The following is a 19479-nucleotide window of genomic DNA, read 5'->3' on the forward strand; positions in this document are numbered from 1 at the left end:
ATAAGGAGGAGGATAATGATGGTAATTACAATGAGAAAAGTGCAAGAGTTGCTTTCTAGGAGGAGATCAACAGGAGGGTGATGGGAAAGGAGGGAATGAATGTTAAGGGGTAGAAAGGCTTAAAGTATATTACATCTGTCTATCTATCTATCCATCTATCTATCTGTCAGCTCTCTATCTATAGACATGAATACAACATAATGAAACCCAGAAATGTTTGTCAAAGGGAAGAAGAGAGGGCTGGGAATATGGCCTAGTGGCAAGAGTGCTTGACTCGTATACTTGAAGCCCTGGGTTCAATTCCCTAGCACCACATATATAGAAAATGGCCAGAAGTGGCGCTGTGGCTCAAGTGGCAGAGTGCTAGCCTTGAGCAAAAGGAAGCCAGGGACAGTGCTCAGGCCCTGAGTTCAAGGCCCAGGGATGGCAAAAAAAAAAAAAAAAGGAAGGGGAGAGGGGGGAGAAAGGAAATATGGTGGAGGGAATGAATTATTTCTAAGTTCATCGTGTGAGTATATGGAAATATCACAATGAAACCCTCTCATATTACAAATGTATATTAACTCAAAATAAAAACATCACAAAAAGAAAGAAAAGGAACAGTCAAAGAATGCACTCATTTAGAAACTGAGACTATGATGACAGAAAGTAGAAACTCAGCAGAATGATTGAGGCACAGTGCTAAGAAATTCTCAGTAAAAATAGGGCAAAAAAATCAAAGATGGAAAACAGGAATGAGAAGAACTAGAAAATTAGGGGGCCAATGCTAAAAAATGAGATTTGAGTCCTAAATCAAGAATGAAGAAGCAGGGAAAACAGGATTAAAATAAACAAAAAAAAATGATCTTAGGAAACTTGCCATGCTTGGGAGAGCCAGTGAATGAGCTAACAATGAGAAACCCGCATCATCACATACTTTGGAGAAAGTTTAGAACACTGGAATTAAAGAAAATGTTCCAAGTTTCCAGGGAGCAAAAACTGGTCATCTATAGACAAGGGCTAAGCTATCAGAATGACTTCTAATTTCCCAACCAACAGTAAGTAGCTCAGTAGAAGTTAGGACAAACAGTGGAAGTTTGGACGACTTACATGTTGATACTCCATCCTGTCAAAAGATAATTATGTGCATTTTCAGACAGAAAATGTCCCAAGGTATTTGCCTCCAAGGCACTGTTTTGTTGTGTGCTTTGTGGGAGAAGCTATGTATGACTATATGCTCCAGTGATATAACAAGAAATCATAGTGCTACATAAGAGAGAGGGAAAAAGCACCTTAGGGAATGGTGAAGTTAGACCCTAGCGTGCAAGGACAAGTATTCCACAGGTTTCACAGGGAGAGAGTTCTCTAGGGAAAACCATACTGATAGGCTACTTGATAGGTCCAAATAGATCAAAAGAAGAAGCAGAGCTGGGCACCGAGTTCGTGCGTGAAATGTAATAAGCACATGAAATAGATAAATGAAAAAAAAAGAATAAACCAGGCCCAAACAAAAGCAAAAATAAAAAATGAAATCAAGACAAAAGAGAAGCTACACCCAGTGGCTATGTTAATAAAATGACAATGCATCTCCACTGGGAACATGAGCGTTAAACTCATGCCTCACTTTTCCCATTGGGAGGCAAAGGAGAGCCTAGAATTGGTAAAATTCTAGAAGTACCTAAACATGTACATCATTTAGAGAGATGGATAGCCCATCAACTATAATGAATGTATTTTGTTTTTGTGACTGTAAGGGGATTGGCCTGCTACTTGCTTTCTAAGGCATATCTGAATATAAAACAACAACACATGCATGTGTGATTTTAAACCAATCTTTAAAAATATATAATAAACTAGAAAGGCAGAAGGTACATTTTCTAAACAAACATGGAATAGATCCATAGATGTTAGATAAATAAAAATATTGCATTGAATGACCATTACAGAAAATTAAAGATGACAGTGTGGTTGGTTACATATTTCTTCACCTCTGTCTTCTGAAAGGTGAACTGCAGTGAATCCCTTTCAGGGCTGGTCCTCCTCAATTGTTGAGGTAGGCTTGGCTGTGTGAGCTATTTTGCTTTATGAAATGTGACTGGAAGTGACGTGCAACTTCCTAGCAGAAACCTTTCTGATGTCTGCCTGACACAGAAAGTTCTGACTCAGCTAGAAGTTTCTTTATTGAGTACAGAAGACACACGAGGCTGGCAGAACAGCCGTTGGCTCACCAATGTACCCTGATCATTCCTTCCCCATCCCTCTGGTGACTTTAAGCATTTCCCAGAACAGGCCAGTTGGGCTTCTGTACTCCTGGTTTTTGGTGTTAGGACCGACTGGAGTGACAAGGGATGTGAGCAGGGTGTGCAGATGTGCTTGTGTGGCTTGCTCTCTCGTCCTTCTGTCACAAGAGGAGATGTTCTGTTAGCACAGAAGCTTGACAGGCAGGAGTGCAGGGCCTCTCCCGCAGCCCATTGTCTTGCTTCCTCCTCTGGGGAGACGCCCTAGCAGTGTAAAGTGAGTGCTTCCTTTTGTCTGCTTTGAGAGGTTAGTTAAGCAGCATTTCATGGTAATAGCTGACAGGTACATATGCCTGTCCTTTGTCTTTTTCAATAGACACAGACATAATTTTTCCAAATGGGGATCACATTATGCTGGTTTACATTTTTTACTTAATTTATCACCATTTAGTGTTGTAATTATGGATTCATTCTTCTGGAACATAATATTAAATAGTTAAGTAGGATTGTACGAGTACATATTTAAACAATTGCCTACTGTCCAACATTTCACTTTTTTTCTATTTTTTATTTTTGCAAGTGTTTCTCTGATAAACACTTTTATACACAATTTTTATGCACTCATGATTTTTTTCTTTATATTAATTCTAAAGTCTGTGAGAAAATAAGAAGGCTTTGATCATGCTTGTCAAATTTGTTGGAACAAATGCCAATTTACCAACATTTCAACCATATTGAGAATTACTATTTCTTAAGTTGCAGCATTCTGAGAGGTAAACAATTTCTTTGATGACTAGATTAGCCGAACAATAGTAGCTTCCTTTAAAAAATAAGCTTTATGCAGCACACCTTTACATTCTGTGCTGTAGATGGCTACGAATCTCAGAGTTTCATGGGGTAAAGACTTGGTCTTTAGAGCGGTATTACTGGGAAGTGCTCTGGAACTTTAAAAGGTGGAGTCTATTGGGACTTCCTTAGGTACTGGGGCAGGTGGGGAAGCCGGGGAGGGGGAGAAGAACAACCCTTTGGTAGTTCTCCTACAAGATCTTGAGTTCTCCCAACAGGGTTGTTGCTAAAGGAGGAAGTCCAGCTAGCCTGGTCCTCTCTGCTCAGGTTGATAAACAATTACCTTGTCCCTATGGTCCTCCTGCCTCAGGTAGCTGGTCCATGAGACAATGGAACCCATGGGCAACTCTTCCTGCAGAGCATATGCCAGGTGGCCTTCGAACTTCCACACTGTGTGCTAATAAGCCTCTTTCATCCTCTTCCTAATCCTGTGTCAGGTGTTTTATTATAGAGACAAAAATACCGACAAAGATAACATACAATGCCCAAAATATAAATGTACAGCTCAATGATCTCTCACTAAATTGGAAGAGTTGGGCAATCATCATGAAAACACAATCTTCAAGGGTTTCTATCACCCTCTAATATGTGCTTCTCCCATTTTCAGATTCTTTCATCCCTAGTCTACCCCATGGGGTCTCTTACAGATGCATTGATTTTTCTGTAAGTGTCCACTCTATGTGCATGCCTTTTAGAACAATAGCGCTTGTTTCACAGATCAATAAGAACCAGACCCAGATGGGCCTTATAATTATGATTATGAATACAGAATTCTTACCCACCCCTGTTCCTGTCTGGTTTCCCTTACAAGGTCTCATATCTCAACAGGGGTTGCAGACATTTTCACCATTGTCCTGTACCACAGAGGGAGGTCTTCTCTTCGCCTGAATCATTTAATCCCTGCTCAGCTTCTACCCCTGACTAACTCCTATTCACCAGCATAGCCTCAGCTTAATTGTCCTTTTCAGAAAGTTCCTCCTGGGCCATTCCATCTAACTTCTGATCCTCTCACTACAGCTCCCTGCTATGCTGGCTTCATGGGGACATGTTGATATTCATACATATTTATTTAAGGGTGGACCTGATTTTATATCTGTCTTTCTTCTTGATTGAACACTCTTTGAAGGTAGACAATTTTGGGGTTTTGTTTATCCCTGTATACCTGATCTTGACTTTTTTTTTCTAAATTAATTTTCAATTAACTATTTTATTTTAGCTCATTGTTTCCTCTTAATTTTGTTTGGGATATCTTTAGATTCTTAAATATATTTAAGTACTTGAAGATTCAAGATACAATTTTTTTCCTTGATAGTTCTTTTATTTTATGCTTAGAAGTGCTTTAATTCATAGGACAGATATGTACACATGTTTTCTTTGAGGTCTTTTTTGTAGAAAAAATAAATTAATGTTTTTGTCTGTCTGCAGTTCATATAGGTTTGTAGTGTGAAGGACACAATATGAAGAAGCTGTCTTTACAAACAATTGACAAATTATCCTAACTTCATTTTGTGAAATAAATCCTTTGTCTCTCCTCTGATTGGGAATGCCTCCTTAATTGGATACTAAGTTCCTACAGATATTGTATTTTATTTATGAGCTTTGGTGAATGTGCCATTTGATTATTTATCTCACAAAGACTCAATTCTATGTAGACAAACAGGCCTTCTGAATGTAGTGATGTTTTGTATGTAGTATGTTATCATTATCAAGATATGACAAGGGTATTTCTGCTTTTAGGGCCCTTTTCTTTGTGACTCCTGCATTTTTATTTGCAGATCAGTGAATGCGAGTCTTCCTCTGTCTAAGGACCATGTGCTTGCACAAATCACAGCTTAGGATTATCAAGTTATGGGAAAAAGGCTTCCTCAGTGCTATCCTACACCGCTCATTTTAACAGCTCCATGTTGAGTTCTCAAATGCAAACTTCCTGGACAAGATAGGTAGTGTTAAAAAAAAAAATCCCATTTACAAGATAATATATAGAAGTTGGGACTGTGACATTTGGAGATTGCAAGCTGGTTTAAAATATTTCAAATGGAATAAATGTTTATGGGTTCAGCAAGTTACATTAGTCAGATGTCTATGACCAAAAGAAGAGGGCAGGTTAATTTTGAGTCACAGTTCTTGAGAATTCAGTCTGTGACTAATAGGTTCATTCCTTTTGGGCCTGTAGTAAGGAAGCACATCGTGGCAGGAGGTATAAAATGGAGCAAAGCTGTTTACCTTATGGTGGCTGGAATATGAAAGACAGAGGAAGAGATCAGAATCCCACAATCCACTGAAAAGCCACACCCCTGATAAGATTTCCTTTCTATGCAGCCACACCTCCTAAAGGCTCCATCTCCTAGTAGCACTGCAGCCTGGGAACCAAGTCTTCAATACATGCATCTTTGCAGGGCATTCAATCTCCAAACTATATATAATACAAAGGGTAGAGCAGATTGGATTTGGTATGAAGACCATGTATTTTCACATGGGTAGCACCTCTATACCAATGTGTGATTTTTTTCAATTTGATAGATATTTGTGATATTTCAATAGAGTGTTTCATTTGATTCCAACAACTTTTGAAGGAGAAGTTACCAACATAATCATTTTACAACACCCAATGCCTCTTGAAGAGGCAGAGTAACTTGTACAGGCTTTAGAGATAACACATTGTATTATGAAGCCAGAACTCTGACCTGATCTCCGATTCTTTTTCCTTTTTCCACCTACTCAATGGCATCACCCACAAAGAGGGCCAGGATAACAATGCGAGACACTCCTATGAGCTATTTCTGTTATGGAATCTAAAAATACCAAGATCTAAGTGACCTACAAAGCACGAATGAGCCTGTCTGTAGCTGGTTTCTAAATGTCAGGATGGACAACAGGGAAAAGGGGCTCCAGGCAATGAGAGTTCCTGCTGATAGCGAGGTTCTGGCCCATATGTGTCTGAAACACCTCGAGTTAGCCTGGCCAGAGAGGCAATGCATTGAACAGCCCACTGCCTCACTCCCTTATTGTTGAAGTTTCGTAAATTCCCAGAGAGGCTGATAGGGCTGATACACAGAAATGCTTAAACTACAAATGCAGGTAGGCTCTCTCTTTCTCTGCCTCATTGTCTCTGTCTCTCTGTCATTCTCCTCCTCCTCTTCCTCCTTCTCTTCCCCCTCCTCCTCCTCCTGTCCTTTCTCTTTCTCCTCTTCTTTTTCTTCTCCTCTCTCTTTTTTTCTCTCTCCCTTTCCTCTCCCTCTTTCTTCTTTTTCTGCCTGTATCATGCTTCTGCTGAAGACCTGTAAGGGTAAACTGTCTCAGAATGTCACTATTCCAAGAAGGAAGAGGACCTTTCTTAGTTTTTAACTCTGAGCCTCGATATCTAGGAACTTTATCTTGCTCAAGATGATATAAAGGCTCATAAAAAGAAGTTGCTCTCCTCTGAGCTCTCTCTTCTAGAACAGAGGCTGGAGCTGGTACTGATGGCAGAGAGAATACATCTTAATTGAAAAGAAAGGACAAAAGTATCTGGAGAATGAGACCTTCACCCTAGAGAGACCCTCTGTTCTGTCCTTAGGAACCAAAAGGAGGATGCTGATTGGCTTGGACTTACAATAAGATCACTTTGTCCTTCTGGGCACTAAATACTAGTGCTTTTGTCACAGCTGATTGTCTTATAAGAGTGTTAAAGACAGAGTAATGAATGTTTCCTTCCAGATGAGAAAAAAAAAAAAAAGCCTTCAAATGTGTGAGGTAGGATGCAGGGCGGACTCCCTGGGTTTTGTGGTGCTTTTCTGTCTAGTATCCAAGTATCTTTATTAAACCTCTGGATTCTGCACTCTAAAATTAAAGTAATTACAAATGAGCACATTTACAGAAAAACTGAGAGAACTAAATCCACACAGAATAAATTCCACTAGTACTTAGTGATGAAGTATCTGCTATGGTTAGCATATCCTTTCCAAGTCCATATTGAAAGTAAACCCCCAAATTCATAGATTGATGGTATTTAGAGGTAGGGTTTTATTTAGGAGGCATCTGTACTTAGATAAAAGTTATCCAGTACTCCTGTAACTGGACTGGTAGGATTTGAAGAAGAGAATCAAACCTGAGCTGACCTACTCTGAACCATTCTTGCTGTCTCACCGTGTGGTACCTGGCATGTTACCTCAGGAGCACAGAGCCCTCACCACATTCTGAGCCCATGTCAGCATCATGCTCTTGGATTTCCTGTCCTCCAGAACCGTGAGACAAATAAACTTCGACTCCTCATGTATCATCCAATCTGTGGGATTTAGTTAAAGCAGCAGAAAATAGATGAAGGCAGCACCTAAACCAAAGAAATAATAGAAAATCTCAGATTGAGGTATGGTAACTTGCCTTGCTGTCACAACAAGGAAAGCTACTTAAAGCGAGAGAATGAGTCCCTTAATTGTGGTGCAATACACAAATTAAAAAAGTACTCTCGTTACCATTTTTAAGTAATACACTGTGAAATGCACTCACGTTGTTGTGTGATTCATTTCTAGAACTCTTCATCTAGTAAGAAGGAATCTCTTTGCCCACTAAACAGCAGTTCCTTCCTGCCTTATCAACTTGGTCCTGTCTCATCAATTTTCACTGTTCTACTGTCTCTATGAGTATGGCTCTTCTAGGAACCTAATAGAAGTGGACTCACACAGTATTGATGTTCTTGTACCTGGCTTTTCTCATTTTACACACAATTGTTAATATTTGTCCTAGTTGTAGTTCATGCCAGAATCACCTTTTTGTTGTTGTTATTGGTAAGGATGAATAATGAATTATGTGTATGGACCATGATTTGCTGGTGATATTTTTATTACTTCTACTTTTGATTGCTGTGAAGAATGATACATAGGTTTTTAAGTATTCTAGGCCCATGTTTAGTTCTTTTGGATAATATATCCAGAAGTGGAAATTCTGGGTCTTCTGATAATCAACTTTTGTGTTTGAAGAGTGTCACCACAATGGTCATGCCATTTTCTATTCCCACCAAGAATACTCAAGGTTTCCATTTTTTCTACATCTTCACCAATGCTTGTCCTGATGCTATCTCTTTAGGTTTGATTTGTGTTTCCCTAGTTATTAGTGATGTGTCTTCTCTTAGGTTGTTTGGCCTTTTTTGAAGAAATGCCTATTTTAAGTTCTTTGCCTATTTTTGAGTTGGATTTTGTTGTTGTTGTGGAACTATACTAAAAGAATAGGTCCTTTTATGTTCACTTCTTCAGAATCTAGACTAACAACTTCCTCCAAAATAACTAATGTTAAATAAATATGTCTTGGCTCTGACTTATGTGAAGATTTAAATCATAACCAATAGCTAAAGTTGGAAATTTGTAATGATGGACAGAATGTAAGACTGACTGTATTGAGAATGAGATTGTTTAAAAAGACATACATTTTTACACTTACTGAAATGAATCTACCAGGGCTTCATTCAATCACCTTGCCTTTTCCCGTTGCCTAAGCGCTACCCTCCTGTATCCATCAATCATGGAGATGAGAAGGGAAGGAAGGAGAGAGGCATTTAGTCATAATTATTAGCACTTCTTAGAAAAGTACACGTCTAATAATGGCAGCATCTCTCCTTAGGAGGTAAAACAAAATTTCTGCCTGTCTTTTTTGGCTCCATCATTTATTTATCTTGGGCTATTTCCTTCCACTTTTCCCTCCATTTTACCCTCCATTTTTCTCCCTGTTAGTTTAGCTGGAGGACACAAAACAATTGATCTGCACCTCCGATCTTGCCACTGGATGGCAGTACACCTACACCCCTGCATGCCCTTAAGAGAAACCTCTGTCAGCAGAATTTTGACTTACCCCATTGGAGATTTTTCAGCAGAAATAACACTTGTATTTTACCCAGAGTTTCCATGGCAGAGTGATTAACATCCTCTTTCCTCATTTTACTCCAGAACCAAAGGACCTTTGGCTCCAGCATCATTTGTTCCGATGCTTCTTCTGTTCTTCCATGGCTTGATTGTTTTCCTCTCCTTTATTCTCTTACCTGTACTAACTGGTAAAGATACTATCTTTTAGTCCATCACCAGTGGATTCCTGTATCTTCTCCCAATAAGTATCTGTTCTACTCTTTTGTCTAATTTTTAAAAGTATGTTGTTTTTATGGTAGTACTGCTCCACAGACAAGGATTTTCATGCTTATGTGTTAAGAACTTAGGACAGTGCCATGATGCACACTCGTATCTGCCTAGGAAGTTCTCATTTGGCTTTGCATCCCTGACATGCACCAGGATTTCTGCACATAGTAGGTATGCAATTCAGACAATGTTAATTGAAGGCATCACTTACACTCTGAGGGATGCAATCAACCCATACATCCAGATGGCATACTCTTAAAACTAAACTTTAAAAACAATTTCTACATTGTAATGTCAATTTAACGCATACCATTTGAGGGATGGTAAGATATATTTCTGTGAAAGTTAGCTTTCCTTTCTACTCATACTGAATATTTCTTTTAGGGTTATTTATTTTATCACTTGTATTTTTTTTCCTAAATTAGATCTGACCTTTGTCTTTTTGTCTTCATGTTTCATGGGTATTTCTCAGCACCATCCTTAGTGAATCCCTGCCACTCCACTCTGACATCCTATCAGTAATCAAGTTGGTTTGTTCTATTTCTCAAAATTGTCAGACCTCACAGCCCTGCCTCCCTCAACCTCCCTGGTCCTCCCCAGGCAGAGCTCTGGTATAGAGCTGGACTCCCCATCTCTCTCTTTGGTGCTTCCTGGTTTCTTTTCCATAAAGAATCAGGTATTAGCCTTTCAGAGTTCATCCCTTCTAAAGCTTCCCTGGGGCTTATTGCCAATACCCCCACCCTTTCTAAGCCTACCCGGAGCCCTGCGCTGCCTCCTTCTAGACTCTTCTCCTTTCCCACATTATGTTCAGCCAAGTTGTCTCCCCTCCCCCCAGCTACCGTGGAGATCCCCTTTGCCTGGAGGGCATTTCATCCTTTAGAACTCCCTTTAAAGCCATCTGCTTCTACAGCCTTCTACTCATCCTAGAGATGAGTGGATTTCCTTGACTCAGGCCGCCCTGTCCCTACCCTATTGAAATATACCACATTCAATAATCTTTGCTCAATAGCATGTCTATTGATCTGAACACATTTTTTGTGCACCTTTGTATCCCTAAAATCCAGCACAGCAACTCTCTCTCTCTCTCTTTCTCACACACACACACACACACACACACACACACACACACACACACTGCATACCATGTAGACAAGCCAAGTTGATTTTTTTTTTCAGTTAACATTTGTTAGTCACCAAATACTAGATATGCATAAATAGTGTATATACTTTATTCCAGGTAATCTTCACAATGACGGTTTTGGTTGGCTATGCTCTAGGACAGGTGACAAAAATGAGGCTTGGAGACATTACCGAAGTATTGGACTTGCTGGCATCTATCACCTGAAGAGCTGGTTGTTTAGAAAACTGCTTCCTGTTTCTGAGGGACTCTGTAACTACAGCTCTTCCCATGTAAAGATTCCATGTACTACAAGCATTTCTGCACATTTTTGTGTCTTCTACCTTTGTATTTTATCATCTGGAAGCGTGGAGTCTTTGAATTATGAAATAGTAACATCAATCATGCTTTTCTTTGATGGTTATGTTTTAGAAGTTACATCTCCACGGATTGTGTTTTAGAAGTTACTTCTTTCCAAGTTCAGTTGGTGGCCTAGATCAGTATTCTATTTTTTAATAGTCTCATTATTTAAACTTAATTCTTTGAATGCTTTAAAATCTATTTTGTCTGTATAGACGATGTGGCACATTTCTTTTTTTCTTCCCTAAATGGTGGATTTTCCTAAAACTACTTATAAAAAAACTATTCCTTTTATTAGATTATGATACCATCTTTAAAAACATAACTTGTCTGGTCTTCTACATTTATAGCCTGTTTGGGACTTTTACTCATCGGTATGTCAATTCTTCAATATCATTACAGTATTTCAAGTTTCTTTACTTAGTAGAGCACATCTTCATTACAGAAATTTTTGTTTTCCAACATTATCTTGGTTAATATCAATTATTTTTTTAAAGGAAAACAAACATTTTTATGCGTGAAATATACAGTGGGATATTATTTAAAATACAAATACAGTGTTTATTGCACAAGATTTAGGGGTATAAGAGTGAAACAAATGCAAAAATTTAAAATACTATTTATTTCTGCCTTGCCTGCTTTTTATGGGAATATAGCTAGCACAGTAGGAATAGCAAAACACCTTAGTATCTTGCTTCTGCTGTCTTTCCAAGTTACTTGAAAGCATTTTCCTGTCTGATGAAACTTTGAAATCATGAGTTGAAACTTTGAAATCATCTTGTATAATATTCACTAGATATTAAAGGTCTGAAAATCTACCAAGCATTACTCCTATTGGCAGATCTTTAAGTTATTACTAATTTTTGCTGCCTTTTAACAGTGTAATGAAAATCTGCAAAGAGATTTTTGTTCACATTTAATGATTTCCTTAGGGTGTGTTTCTAGATCTGGGTCAACAGGTATGCACAATTTTAAAGGCTCCAAATTGCTACTTAAAAAGACTGCACCAATTTAAACTACCACCAGCAGTGTATGAAAATGTCTGTTTCCAGTGTATTCTTGCCAAAACCTGAGTATTATTATCTCATTGAGACTTTCATTGGGGTTATGTTAAATCTGTAAATCAATGTAGAAAAAATTGCCTCCTTTGCAATATTGATTTGTTCCTTCTAGGCAGATGGTGTCTCCATTTAATTAAATTTTTATTTTATACCTCTCAGTAAAGTTTTGTTATTTTCTTTATATAAATTCTAGTCATTTATTATTGGGGTCATTTTTTTAACATATCTTTTCTCTTTTGGTTATTGTGAATGTCATTTTATGAATTTATACCTATGCTTTCTCCAATCTATCCTATAAGCATCTGATCTTCCTTGATGCTCCCAGGAACATTAAGTTCCATAGTCAGCTGGTTTGGGAAATGCTATGACCTTTACATAGAAACTCTCATGACAAATTCATGAAAAACTGACATGTCCTATTTGTAAAGAAATTGTTTAACATTGTTTATTACCATGCACAGCACGTTGTCAAAGTTATTTGATCAAGTAGTATTTCCTTTTTAGGTAAAATATAAAACTTGGATATGAAATCTATGACCATTCTGTATGCTGATATTCTGGGAAGTCTGAAGTTATGGATTGACAAGTGGGTCCCTGTTCTTTTCAGTCCTTCCTGTAGCTCTACCCTCTAGTGTATAGTTATAAAGTGTTCTGTCCTGATCTTGAGTTGGGCTGTGACTTGGCTAGTGGGCTAGTTACAAACATGAAGCACACAAGACTTTTAAAGTAGTTTGCTCCCTGAAGCTCTCCTCTGTGTCTTGGAGAAAGATATGCCTGGGATGCCCTGTGGAAAGATGGGACTTGGGGACAGAGCCAATATACTAGTGGCACTTGAGACAGGAGCACACCATGGCAAACTCAATCAACTCTCTTCATGAACAAAAGCTCAGTGAAGACTGAAAGGACAACTTGGTTGGCCTTCAAATTCATGAGCTAAATAAATAATGGCTGTTGTTGTAAACCCCTGAGCTCCAGGTTGGCTTCTGACACAGCATAATTATAGCAGTGACTATACCTGATAAACCTATTTAGAGCAGGGTAGGATATCAGCAGTGAGGTTAAGCTTGGAAGTCTTTATTATAGTTAAGGAAATTCTCTTTCATTTCTGCTTTTCAAAATTGTTAACCAAAAATGTTACCAAGTAACATTTAAGTAGGCACTGAGAAGACTTCAAGGTTTTCTGATTGATGTGGTGTTTTGTAGTAATAGGCTTTCTAATTATTTATTTTAGACTTGTTATTTATTTATTCTTGGTAATAGCTATCATTATTTTGTTGTACTATTGAATTCCATATGCTAGTTTTCCTTAAGAATTTAGCATCTATACTCATAAATGATATTAGTTTATAGTTTTCTATTTTGGTTCATTCTTTTTTTCTATTTTACTGTAAGGTATATGCCAACTTCGTAAAATGACTCCTTTAGCTTTTCATTTTTCTGATGCTCTGGACCCATTTTTCTAACATGAAAATTGCTAAGCTGTAAAAGACTAGTGAAATTCACTGTAAGAACAATTTAGTTTCTCAAACTTTATTAGTTAATAGCTTTGTTTATTTATTTTTATTAACTATGATTATTTGTGTAAGATTTTCTACGTTTTTAATGAACGTTTTAGAAGTTCAAAGTACTTTTGTGATGATCAATAATATATGTCTTATATGTTATGCAGTTTTGGGAACTACCTTTCTAATTGTGTGTGTGTGTGTCTGTGTGTGTGTGTATATGTATGTATGTGTGTATGTGTGTTCACATGCACAACTAGTCCTGGGACTTGAACTCAGGGCCTGGGCTTCTCTGAGCTTCTTTTGTTGAAGACTAGCCACTTGAGCCACAGCTCCACTTCTGACCTTTCAATTATTTTTGAACAGTCTGATATAATAAATAACTACCAAGGCATTTACTTGCGTAACTACCATTTAATGTCAGACTTAACATGAGTTTACCTTACTATGACCTAGTATTTCTGTGTTTAATACTATGGTTTCATGTGTGGCCAACATCTGTTCTAGTTTTTGGTAGTCAGGTTGTTGGAGTGTCTGTCACTTTGGTATACTTCTCATGGAAGTATACCTGGAAGAAGTTAAGTGAATGATTAAGTACTGGAATCTTCAATACTTTTGCATGATTTATAAACATCATTCAAGATCGTTTTCATAATGAAGCTCTTCTAGAAACCCTAGGACCAGATCTTTATATTTATTGTCTTACGTTATGGTTCTCATGGGATTTGTGTCTAACTGGGCAAAGTGAGAGTATATCTCTTCCAGAACTGGACTCAGTGATTTGAAGATAAACAGAGGGAAGGCTCTTGTTATCCTCAAAACTTATTGCTGTGTTCTTTAGGCTCGGCTGATCTCTGCTAATTATTCAGGTTTTGGATACCTTGTTTACCTGGCAACAATAGCAAGTACTCTGTTCAGTGCTTACCATGTGGCAGACATTATTCTAAGCACAAGTAGCAATCCCATGTCACAGATTAGAAAAGCACATGACTCGCCCATACTTGTCAGCTTGTGATGTGAATGGTGACATTAAGTTCATGTAGTTGGGTTGTGTGGTCATACTGTCAGCCCTACAGCAATGCTGCCTCTCTTCCCTCTTCCTCTTTTCAGAGCCTGACTCAGTGTTGGGGTTTTAGTAAGTGATAGATAACTGTAGATCTATTTACACAAGAGCTTAGAAGGAGTGAAGCAAAGCAGAAGCCAAGCTGAAAAAGAAAGATTGATGGGGTTTCAAGGGAAGAATTCTCAGCTTCTCAGTAGAGACTGTGACTCCAGTTCTTAACAAAATACAGAAATGACAGAATATCCACCTCATAGGTCTATTGGGAGAATTTTCTGAGCCAAGTGTCTGACACATAATTAGCACTCAATGGGCACATTTTGTTAATTATAATAAGTGATGGTAGTGGTGAGTGATGACCATAAAATAAAATCAGGTTTCTGCCAGCAGTCAACTTTATGGTTTTGATTAGGTCAGTTTGCTTCCTGGGCCTGTGTGTCCTCATTGATTAGACATGGGTCAACCTCCTAGCTCTACAATTGCATGACCTATGGCCCCCAGTGGAGAAGAAAAAGGAGAATAGGCAGGAGAATCCACAAGAGAGGTCACTGCTAAGCAAGACATCTGTTCAGAGAGTTTGCGGACTTGTCTCACACCTGGATGAGAAGGCAGCTGTCAATCCAGCTCATCTCACTCACTTCGAGCATCTCATAAATGGAGATCCCAAGCTGGGAGCTAAAGTGGTATCCATAGTAACTCCCAGCACACCATTTAGTATCATCACGGTCCCTAGGGAATACAGTTGATGGGCAAAGCATGTAAACCAAAACAAAAACACAAAAAAGCAAAACCCAGGATGCCCACTTAGGTTTGAATTTCAGGTCTAACTCTTTAGTATGAGAATGTCCCACATTGTGTTTGAACTGTTATTTGCTATTTAAACTCAGTTTCTTGGGTCCCCTGACAGTCCCAATGTCCAGGTCTCTCAGATGGGAAAGCTGCAGAGAATCTACACAAGACCCAGTTACCTCACAATTCCAGAATTTCCATTTTCCTTGCTCCTCTTGGAGAAAAAGAGAGAGTACATGAAGAATTTACACTCCATAAATTACTGAAAGAAGAGACTTTCGAGATCCAATAAGGCAACTATTATATCTTGAGTAAAGAGCAATTGATTATTCCAAACAAAGGTACCAGACTGTGGTTTAAATGGAAATATCTATCTATAACCTGTTGTAGTTGTTAAGTCAGGAGTAAATATATTCCTAATAACCAACTGGTATTTACTTAATGTACAATAACTTGCCTGCTAAAACTTAAATGAAATGCACAGTTAATTAAAACCTTCCTTGTATCAAATCTCTAGGGAAAATATTTTATACACACTCTGACTTGGGATTTTTTTTCCTTCTTCAACCTCATTTACTTCTCAGCAGAGCCCCTGTTGGTGGAGTTTAATATGATCTGCCTAGCAGACAAGTTTCCTGCAGATATTTTTACTGGTCAGTCTTAAGCCTGCCAGAGTGGAAACAAGCTTCCGGAACCCAGAAAGAGGTCCAGGTTGATGAGGAGGAGTAAGTTAGCATAACGAGCCCTCCTCTGGCCACTTGTAGGAGGAGGTGCTGTGTGATTTTGTTCATTATCTTTTTTTTTTTTTTCCGCCTGTGCTGGGGCTTGAACTCAGGGCCTGAGTTCTGTCCCTAAGCTTTATTGTGTTCAAGGCTAGTGCTCTCCCATTTGAGCTACAGTGCCACTTCCAGCTTTTTCTGAGTAGCTTATTGGAGGTAAGAGTCTCACAGACTTTTCTGCCTGGACTGGCTTTGAACTGAGATCCTCAGATCTCAGCCTCTTGAGTAGGTAGGATTACAGGTGTGAACCACCAGTGCCTGAGTTTTTTCACCATCTTAAGGTTCAACTTTGAACTTTCACTTTGCCTTGCTGAACCTGAGTTTCTAATCTGTGAAACAAATGGAACTTCTTGGATTCTTGGTCAGTCAGAAAGAAGATAGAGCAGGTTTTGGAAGCAAAGCTTAACCTGGATTTAGCAGGTGGGTTTTTCTGCGAGCCACTGTCCCCTGCTGCGTGACTTGGTATTTACAAAGATGGTTTGAGATGTTCCTTTACTTGTCCAATCATTTATTGCCTAATTATTGACAAGTATTTGATTCCCATGGTCTACAGAGAACATATGGGGACATAGGAGACAAACTCACTCTCCACTGTCTCTTGCAGAGGAAAAGCTTGAATGTAGGCAACTCAAGGAGGCAATGCACTCCTCTAAGTTTGGTCCATTTCCTGCAAAGTGGGAATAGTGTCTTTCCTATAAATCACTGTGTGTCTGTGAAGTTCAAATGAGACAATGTATGCACACACACTTGCAAAAATCAGGAGAATTAACATATAAATGTACATTTCCTCCCCAACTAGTGGCAGATGAGGAGAGCTCGCATGAGATTTGCGGATGGAATATGACAGTCTCCGAATGCCAGGGCAGGCTTAGCAGGCCAGGAGAAGAGATGGACAGCTCAACCTCCCAAAGGATCTCTGAGGTGAGAACCAACCAAATAATTAATAAGGCCTGATGTTCATATGGGATGTAGAGAATAGAAAGTGCTTTCGAAGCCATGACCTCGTCTGATTTTCATAGAGTCTTTGGGAGGTTGCCACAGCAGCCTTCTTTCTCATTTGATGGTTAAAGAAGCAGCCCTAGAGGAGGGAAAAGGAAAATATTGGCTCAGAGTCACTCCACTTGGGGACTACAGTTGATGTCAAGAAAGCAATTTCATTTCCTAGTACACTGGGGCCTGGGCTCTGCCTCTACATGAACCTGGGTAGAGAGAGAGAGAGAAGAGAGAGAGAGAGAGAGAGAGAGAGAGAGAGAGAGAGAGAGAGTGAGAGAGAGTGTGTCTGTGTTGGGGGACAGAGAATGAGGTGTGAGTGAAGAAAGATTTGTTCTACTGAGCTTAGCAAGTGAGTTTGGACTGACTTTCCATTCCTTGTTGCCCGTGGGATGCTTTCATGCAGGAGGATATGATGTGGTCCTAGCTGAGCGATGGCTGGCCAAGCTGGGCTGACCTTGAAGGAGATCCCCAGGATTGCTAATATTCCAGAGAACCCCCCAGGCTTCCATGATGCTGTGGTTGTCTCCATGCTACTCCAACTGGGCATGCTATAAAGTTAATATCTGATTTCAGTGGGAGGCTGGAACCAGCTATAATTACTTGGGTGTGTTAATATTAAGGTCTGATGTAATTATAATTCCGAGGTCACAGGGGGAGTAAACTCAGCAAGCTTTTGTGCTAGTGTTGTCTTTTTCTTTCCATTTGTCTCTCAAGTTCTCTGCTGGCCCGTGGGATGAAGCCCTTCCTATTTTTCTTCTTATTATGGTGGGTGTTTAGTGGTGCAGCTCTTTACCCCAGAGGGGACTTCTAGAGCTACCCAGCCTGTGCTGGAGTTCACTGCATTTTTCCCTCCAAGTCCTCATCTAGGAAAGAATGGGAACATACTAACTATCCCTATGAAGCCCAGGGTCAAGGCTCCTCCATCTTCTCTCACCTCCCATCTCAGAAAGGATGGGTTGGATTGTGAATGACAAACTCTTCCAAGGGCTCTATAACTGAGCATTTTAATGAGTTAGTTATGGTACTATGACTTCATTATGGGAATATTGACTGAAACTCTCTAAACCTTTCTATAATGGGGTTCTAACAAAATTTATGGATTATTTTGACTATTATGACTCGAAAACAATTATGCCGAGTATTAAAAATAAAATCAAATGCATATGCTGCCGTCCTTTGCAGTACTCCTGCCCCAGAAGGTTGTCTGGAAGAGTTATGGTGTAAAAAGCTGTCAGTAGACTGACTTTCCATCTCCTTAGGGCTTCTCTGCTTGTACATTTCAAAAACTAACTGCTTCTGAAGTTATTCTTGCTACTCTACAAGGGGAGATGTTGCTTGCCTGTTTCTTCCCCGATCCCCCACCCCCTTCCCACCTGTCAACCTCTCTAGGTGGCCAGATTTAGTCAATAAAAGTGCAGGACTCATTTAAATAAGCATTTCGTAGAAACAACACATGGATTGTTTCCCATGCAATATTTGGAACATACTGAAAAATTATTCATTGTTCATCTGAAATTCTAAGTGAATGAGGAGTCCTGTATTTTGCCTGGCAATCAGAGCCTTCTGTCACACTGGGTGGCAGATGCAGGAGTGGAGGGTACCATGGGGAAGAAGGGACCCAGAGAGGAGGCGTGCTGTGTGTATACTTGATGGGGGACATGAGAAGGTGGTGAGTGGGGGGTCTGTGCAGGAGGTGACAGCTCTTAAGTGTGCGTGCATTGGTGTAAACCGAGGCCTCAGTGATTTCACTGGCCTCTTTCTGTGCTCGCCTTGACCAGGGTCTGTGCCTCTCCAAGCATCCAAAGGATACAGGAAATGCATTGCTCTATCTGTGAGCTTGATGAACAGTTGACCAGATTGCTTTGTGTTCTCAAGCGTGCACTCAGCTGGAAGGACCCGAGTCACTGGACACATGCCAGGATGTGGAGGGCAGGGACCCCACCCCCAGAAATACTCCTCTGAGCACTGAGGCTGGAGCAGCAAGGCTGTTGATCGAGTGACTCTCTTTATGCAAAGACAACCTCGGACTTCCACTTATCTTCTTCCCCCCACCTTTCCGTGGTCCCTTTCTCTTAGATGGATGCTGGTAAGAAGGTTGGAAGCAATGCAACCTGACCTCACTCACTCAAGTAGGTCAGCAATATCCTGCCTTCAGGTTCCTTTGGCCCATGAGTCTTTGAATAGATGCTGAGAATGGCCCTTCCTATCGCCCCCTCCTGGCCCCATCACTCACCACGGGATGTTCTGCTCCCAGTGCATCTTCCCATGGCCTCCCAGGCACCCCTTCCTCAGGCCTTCCCATCCTCATTCCTCTATTGCTTGTTTCCTTCATGAATTCTTGTCTCAATGGCTCTGCTCCAGCCCCTCCCCCACGGGCGGCCTTTCCTGTCTACCCAGAGGTGGCACACTCCAAACCTGGCCTGTCTTCTGGACATTAGCAATTGTTACTGCAGTAGCTTCTGGGGGAAAAAGAAAATGGCTCCCTCCTCAGCCACTTGTGAACTTTTTAAGGGACAGACCCAGTACCAAACCATTAATATTTCTAAGACTTGGACCAAATGTGTTTGTCATATAAATACTGGACAGCTGTTGGGCACTGGCTTGCAGCTCTGAGAGGCGGTCCTAGCCGGCCTGCCTCTCCTCCAGCCCTGGGGCCGT

The sequence above is a fragment of the Perognathus longimembris genome, chromosome 21 (assembly GCF_023159225.1).
Source record: "Perognathus longimembris pacificus isolate PPM17 chromosome 21, ASM2315922v1, whole genome shotgun sequence".
In the NCBI taxonomy this organism is placed as follows: Eukaryota; Metazoa; Chordata; class Mammalia; order Rodentia; family Heteromyidae; genus Perognathus; species Perognathus longimembris.